The sequence below is a fragment of the Mastigoproctus giganteus genome, chromosome 2, assembly GCF_048544385.1.
Source record: "Mastigoproctus giganteus isolate SK-2022 chromosome 2, ASM4854438v1, whole genome shotgun sequence".
NCBI classification, from domain to species: Eukaryota; Metazoa; Arthropoda; class Arachnida; order Uropygi; family Thelyphonidae; genus Mastigoproctus; species Mastigoproctus giganteus.
Window position 1 is genome coordinate 7357230 of NC_143576.1, and position 7785 is coordinate 7365014.

Sequence of the window (7785 nt, forward strand, 5' to 3'; positions counted from 1 at the left end):
TTATCCACTCCAGAGGACTTTTGCTACTTGGTTTCTTCAACAGAAATGGTTCGCAAAAGCTGACTTCCAGCGGGATCGCTGTTCACGCGACCTCCCGTTCAATATCCTCTACCGTATAACGAAGGCATTTCGGACCATACAATGATATGTGATTCCGATTCGTCTTTGTGCACCCTACACCTCCTGCAAGTTTGGCGCACTCGTAGTGAATCACCCTGTATATATGTATTTCAATATCGAATATTATCTCCGAGTTACGTTATATGACTTTCTTATCTCCTGTCAAGTTATATGTATTAATTTATAATGTTATGTTTGTAAAAACTAGGTAGTTATATTTATTTAGTAAAAAAGGTACAATTTAATTTACAATGAAATTTATTAAGATTTTACTGATTAATTGATACTACTATATTCGCTATCTAGGTTTCTGTTAAACGTTACGCTATCTAGTTCGGGGTGCACGTTGTATCGTATAACAATTGCGGCAAGTTACGAACGGCAAATCTATGGACACGAGGCATTAATTACTTTCAAAATCGGGCTATCTAAATTCAAAATAAACCACGGAGCTTGACTAGGTCTATAGGCTATTTATAGGAAATAAATTAATCTAACAATTAAGGCAATAAACCGGCTAAATATAATTAAAAACTTGCGTTCGCGGGAGCTGCAAAACTTGTCCAACCCGTGGATTAGATACTCTTACCGATACTCGATTACGATTAGACTAGAGCAGGCCAGTTGTAAAACTTGACAAGGAATCAGTTCCGCTTGTCTGAAACACCAAATTTTTAGGAGTCATCATCAACGACCGCTTTTCCTTTACTGCACATATTCCACATCTGTCCGTCAAAGTTAAGAGTTTGACCGCAATGCTGCTCCAAATTACCAAACAAGACTGGGGATTGAACACTAAAACCCCACATCTATTTTATAATGCTGCCATAATTCCAGTTACAACCTATGCTGCTAGTCTTTGGTTTAGACGTACTGCACTTAAAACTGTACATATAAGTTATCCACTGTTCAACATTATTTTCTCCTTAGCCTACTTCACGTTTGCAGAACAGGTGTAAAGTGTATTGAGGGCTAACGGCACCGGGGGTTCCCCCATCACCGCGTTGCTTTGATTGTAGGTGCACCAGTTCGCTGGGAAAGCCAGAGATTTAAAAGTGTATGGATATTGTTAATGTGTAGTGTTATGTGTGCCGTTGTTCCTCTGGCCATTTAGCCGCCATACTCCTGCTGGAGCCCGACGTTGCCCACACTTCGCCCCGTGGAGGCAGACCAGGTACGCAGTAGTTTCTATTTTACTCTGGCAAGTCCTGCCACTTACTTTCCTGAGATTTCAGTGGCTAGGACCTAAAAAAAAATTATATATCCGCGCACATACAAAACTGTATGCACACACACATATGTTAGCATTTGAGTTCATTTGCGTGAGGGAGTATTCGCTTGATTAATAGGCCCGAAAATATAGGCGAATAGTCCTTTTTGACCTAATTAGATTTAGGTGTGTGGGGCATTCGCTTGCGTAAAGGGAGGAGAAAGACAGAAGTATGAGGACGATAGGATAGGCGACCCCGGGAGGTTAGTGAGGCAGGCCCATGCCTCACCAGGAGAAGAAAAGGGGATGGCGGGGAAGAAGGGGCGGAAGGAACCGTCCCCCCGTCGGTTGTGTGGGAGGAGAAAGGTACCAGACAAAGGAATCTGGTACAATTAGCATTAGCATTAGCAGAGGCATATGATGCAAGAAAGCAAGCTTATTCAGCATCAGCCAAAAAAAAAAAAAAAAAAAAAAACACACCACTCCCATTTCACCCCTCCGTTCGTTCGAAATACCTGTCCAGTTGAGCTTTAAATTTGTTTAGGCTATCAACTTCAACAACAAGTGATGGAAGTCGGTTCCACCAACCAACCACCCGCTGGCCAAAGGCAAATTTCCGCACATCTATCCGACATCCGTCCTTCCTCAATTTGAATTTATGCCCTCTGAGGTGATTATTCTGAGAAAGATGAAGAATCCCATTGGCATTGAGCATGCTCAAACCATTCAAAGCCTTATACACCTCTATCAGATCACCTCGCCGGTGCCTAGTCTCCAGACTCTGTAATTTGCAAAACTTAAGCCTTTCTTCGTAAGAGCAACCCTTTGTTCCATTTACTAATCTTGTTGCCCTTCTCTGTACCCGTTCCAGCAGCTCTACATCCTTCTTGAAATGAGGCCTCCAGACCTGTATACAGTACTCAAGATGTGGCCTTACCATTGCCTTATACAAGGGAATAATCACCTCCTTATCCCTGCTAGAAAAATTCCTGTATATCATTGACAAGACACCATGCGCTACTCTTGCAGCTCGTCTGCACTGGTCAGAGAACTTCATATCTGCCTGCACAATTACCCCCAGGTCCTTTTCATTCTCCACCACTGTCAGTGTAGTACCGCAGAGTTGATACGTTGCTCTGGGGTTACTGTTTCCCATATGCAGCACTTTACATTTGTCGATGTTAAACCTCATTTGCCACCTCTCAGCCCATCTGTTCAACCTTTCCAGATCCTGTTGCAGCAGCATAGCGTCAGTATTGTCCTTAACGACCCTGCCAACCTTTGTATCATCTGCAAACTTGGACATTAAACTTGATATCCCATCATCAATATCATTCATAAACACCGAAAACAACAACGGACCCAACACTGAACCTTGAGGAACTCCACTAATAACATTAGTCCACGTTGAGCAGTGTCCATTGATTACCACTCTCTGTCTTCTGCCACTCAACCATCCCCTTATCCATAGCAGCAATTTGCCTCCAATGCCACACTGCTCCAATTTGTGCAGCAGTCTTCCATGTGCAACAGTATCAAAAGCCTTTCTAAGATCCAAATATATAATATCAAAGTTATTCCCTGCATCCAGTTCTTTTGTGACTACATCATAGTATCCAATCAAATTGGTCAGGCAAGACCTGCCCTTAACAAAACCATGCTGCGTCTGAGCTATAACTGAATTCTTGTCTAGATGATCCTGCAGTGCTTCTTTAACCAGTGCCTCCATTAATTTACCTGGAACAGAAGTTAAACTAACAGGTCTATAATTACTTGTGTCAGCCTTTGATCCTCCTTTGTGAATTGGGGTTACATTTGCACATCTCCAGTCTATGGGCACCTCCCCTGAGTCCAAAGAAGCTCTCATAATTATGGCTAGGGGTTTGCATACTTCCTTTGCTGCCTCCTTTAATATAACTGGATAGATCCCATCCACCCCAGGTGCCTTTTTTATGTTTATCCTCAACAATCTCTCCTCCACTTTCCTCTCAGTTATTACAAAATCATCCAGCTCACTGCCAATGTTTACTTTACCTACATCATTCTCCTTCCTGAATAACTCCTCATGCGTGAATGTAGATGCAAAATACTCGTTTAGATTGTTAGCCACCTGAGCAGGATACTCAACTGTTGAACCATCAATATCCAGTGGACCAATCTGATTCATCCCTTTCCTTTTCGAGTTCAAGTATGTAAAAAACTCTTTTCTGTTTTTCTTTGCATCCTTTGCCAAGGATTTTTCATAGTCTGCCTTTGCCTGCCTAATCTCCTTTGTGACTTGGTTACAGACCAACTTATATCTATCATAGGCTTCCATGTCACCCATTAATTTGTAAGTATCCCATGCATTTTTCTTCTCTGCCACATGTCTCATTAGTTCATCTGACAACCATTTAGGCCTAAACCTCGAACAATATTTCTTAGTTGGTATGTAAAGCCTGGTAGCCTCCAAGATTAGTTCCTTGAATGCTTCCCATTTTGAGTTTGCTGTTGGTAACATCATCAGTTGGTCCCACTGTATAGAATTTAAATACTGTCTCAGACCATCGTAGTCGCCTTTACGAAAACAAAAACCCTTCCCTTTACCTCTGATGGTAGTTACCTCCTTGAGTAAATCCCACTTCAACACACTGTGATCACTGCCACCTAGTGGTTCATTTATCTGCAGGTTCTTAATGCATGAAGAATCACTACTGATAATCAGATCAAGAGTATTGCTCCCTCTTGTTGCCTCACGAACATGCTGATGTAGAAAACAATCATCCAATAAATCCACAAAAGCCTTGCTAGTGTGCGAGTGACCAACCCACAAATTCCAGTCAATATCTGGGAAATTAAAGTCCCCCATTATAAGACTCTCTGATTTACTGGCCCACTCTATTTCCCTGTACAATATCTTATTATACTCATCAGAGTCATTAGGCCTATAGCACACTCCTACTCTCAATTTTGATTTCCCTATGCTTATGTCGCACCAAACTGACTCGACACTGCCCTGTCCATCGATGTCGACTGGCTTCACTTCCTTGGACTTTATGTGTTTCTTAATTAATAGCATAACCCCTCCTCCCCTCCTGTCCTGTCTATCCTTTCTATACACATTGTATTCCCCAAATTCCAGTTCCGCATTACTTATATCTGTGTGACACCACGTCTCTGATATCCCAACAATATCTGCCTTTGATGTTTTGAGCAATACCTCAAATTCATCAAATTTATTTACCAAACTCCTAGCATTGGTGTACACGCAGGTATACATGCACCTGTTTCTATTCTTAGCTACCCTAACCCAACCCATGTGTTTACTTGTACCGCAATGACTACCAGCAGTCTCCGAAATATCCTGCATCTTGTTTTTCAGACTTCTGCTCATTTCAATAGAAGCAGTGCAAGAATCACTTCCACCTCTGCCAGTGGCTACTGTTAATCTATTAGTCCTTGTATCCCCCCCAACTAGCAGTTTTCCGACCCACCTAACACTGCCTCGACAGCATCAGCAAAAATTCTTGCACCCTTTCTATTTAAGTGTATCCCATCCCTGTAGAAGCAATCTCTCCTGTTAACAAGTACAGTCCAGGCTGAAAAAAATTCTACCCCTTGAGCCTTGCACAATCCCTCCAGGGCCGAATTGATCGACAAGGCTCTCATCATATACTCCCTCCTATCGTGTCTGGGCAGAATTGCAGACACTTTCAAGTTCAACCCTAATTCACGGCTTTTTTTCAACAGTGACCTGTACTTGCTAAGTAATTCCGCCGGTCTCCTACTCTTAATATCATTAGTGCCAACGTGTACAACTATATCACCTTTTGTGCCCTTAAAAGATGATATCCGCTCTACAACGTCATCAACCTTTGCCCCTGGCAGACATACCCTGGTCCTATTCCACCTATCCTTTTTACAAAGTATGTTCCCCGTTTCCCTGACAATAGAGTCACCAACAACTACTAGTTCCTGTGGGACCAGCGCATTCTGCCTAGGGGGCTGCTTCTGTGTTGCCTGATGACCAAGTGCAAGCTCTGGCGTTGATGTGGGCAGCTGAGAGCTTGATGGGCCCCTCAATTTATTTCCTTCGAGGGCATCCACCCTGTCCTTCAAGCTCTCATAAAGGCCCATAACAACGCTGAGTTGCCGCCTGATTTCCTTGCACTCCTTACATCGTGCACACACAAAGACATCCCCCTTGGCAGTATCATGTCCCGTACCCGACTGCTCCGCAAACATCAAGCAAACAGTGCATTTTAATAGACTGTGATTCAGAGGGCAACTGCCCCCCTCAGTTCTCCCCTGAACCACAGCACTCCCATTAGCTTGAGCCTTTTGCTTTGCTGCTCTGGTCAGAGTCATGATTCCGATTTAATTCAATAAAATTCAAAACAAAAATTAAATCCTTAAGTTATATCCCAAAACAGTTATGTTATATATATTTTTTTTTCGGTATCTAGTGTTTTCTACGAGTTCCCTTTATACAACTTCCGTATCACGTGTACCACTATAGTTATGTATTAATTATTTGTTACGATTAAGTCGTTATATATATATATATATATATATAGAGTTAAAAGTACAATTTAATTGACAATAAAGTTTATCAAGATTAATAGATTTACTGATTAATTGACAATATTATATTATGCACTATACGACACTAAGCTTATGCTATCGTGTAAAAATGGCGGGAATTCACGAACGGTATTTCTACGGACTCGTAAGTATTGATTAGCTTCCAAATCTCGCTATCTCAATTTAGAATAAACTAAGGATCCTGACTAGGTCTATAATCTACTTATAGATGATAATTTGATATAACAGTTGGTTAATAAATCGACTAAATTTGGTTAAAAAAAAAATTTGGTTTGTGACACGTGGATTTGATACCGTTACCGATACTAAGTAATATCTACGAAATCTCTGTCTAAGTTAAACTTTAAACTAAGTATCGTAACTAGGAATATAAAGCTACTCTAGAAAATAAGTTAATATGACAATTTAAACTAATAAAGCAGAAAATAAATCAGGAAAAACTTCTCTGTTTGAAGAGCTTTAAGGAGCAATGACCGCACAGGCTAATCTCGCACCCAGACTCCAATCGCCAACTAGCGTCTGCGTTTGCCGAACGCAATTATTTTTATGCTATCCAAATAATTAAATTCATCTGCCGTGCTGTGTGCCTTATGTCTTTTAATTGCGTGTGTTCTATGGTCGATTTGTCTGTTTTGCTGGTCGAAAACCCCCAGTTTCTGGTGGGGAACCTTGCTATCTACGCCTAAGACCGACTAACTCAGCCACGGAGTGAAAAAACCCATTAAAGTTCCTCGTGTCATCGACGGGATTAGAACCCGAGCCTTTTCCACCTGGTGTGGGAGGACGGTGACGATACCATTGTGCTACACGCGCAGACTTCCTGACGTAACCGCACTACTTTCATCATCATCCACCAGAAAATGGTTTTCACCCGCACTGTTTACCTCCTACATACAAACGGGACATGGTTCGCTTAACGCAAAACTCTACCAATTCAGATTTTCTAATACACTCTCCTGTCGATGTGGTCTACCGAAGACTCTCCTCACGTCCTTTTTGAATGCTCCATTTACGAGGACCTAAGATTGGTTCTTAAGGCAACAGTTCCAAACTTGTCTCCTGGATGTGAGAAGATACTCAAATCTATCAATAATTTCCAGGCCCTTCAAACCTTCTGCAATGCTGCTTTTATTCGCAGAAAGACTTGCAACATCAATGTTAATGCAAGCAATCAAATTAAAAACACTTCAGAAATGAAAATACAACCTGTTGCCTCGTTTGTCGTCCTGATGACGAAATGTCCAAAATTTTGCTGGTTTTCAAGAACACACGAAGGTTTTAACAGATGCTGCATTTTTCTGGTTCATTCCTCTGCACAGTGATACCGTCATTAACCAGACTTCTGATACCTTCCAGATTAACAGGATAATATCTAGAACGTGTGCCTGCTGATCTTGTTTTTGGATTACATTACTACTTCTGTTTGACAGTACCGTACACCTTTTCTTTTTGTGGACTACTTTGGGCAGCCCAGCATAAAGACGTAGGCAAAGACATGGATAAAGACTTTTTTTTTTACTTTATGCTGTTCTCTTCTTCATTTCTTCGTCTTCTGCTGTCCTGTCTCCAGTGAATGACTGTGTGTGCGTGTGTGCACGCGAGTTATTGCCGGCTTGCTGGCTGGGCCGCTGCAACCCTATGTGCCGCCAGTAAGCAAAACCCAATTTGCCACCCCAAAATATTTCGATTAAAAAATAAAAATAATACGTAAATAACATTGGTTTACAGTGTATCTGGGGTTTCAGTAAAAGTAGTGGCAGTTATTTATGCATGTTTACTGATTACTAAACCGAAGTCCGTTTGTTTCTATCACGTAAAGATTTTTCACAATTCATTAACAAATATTACCTAGGTATTATACGCAAATGTGT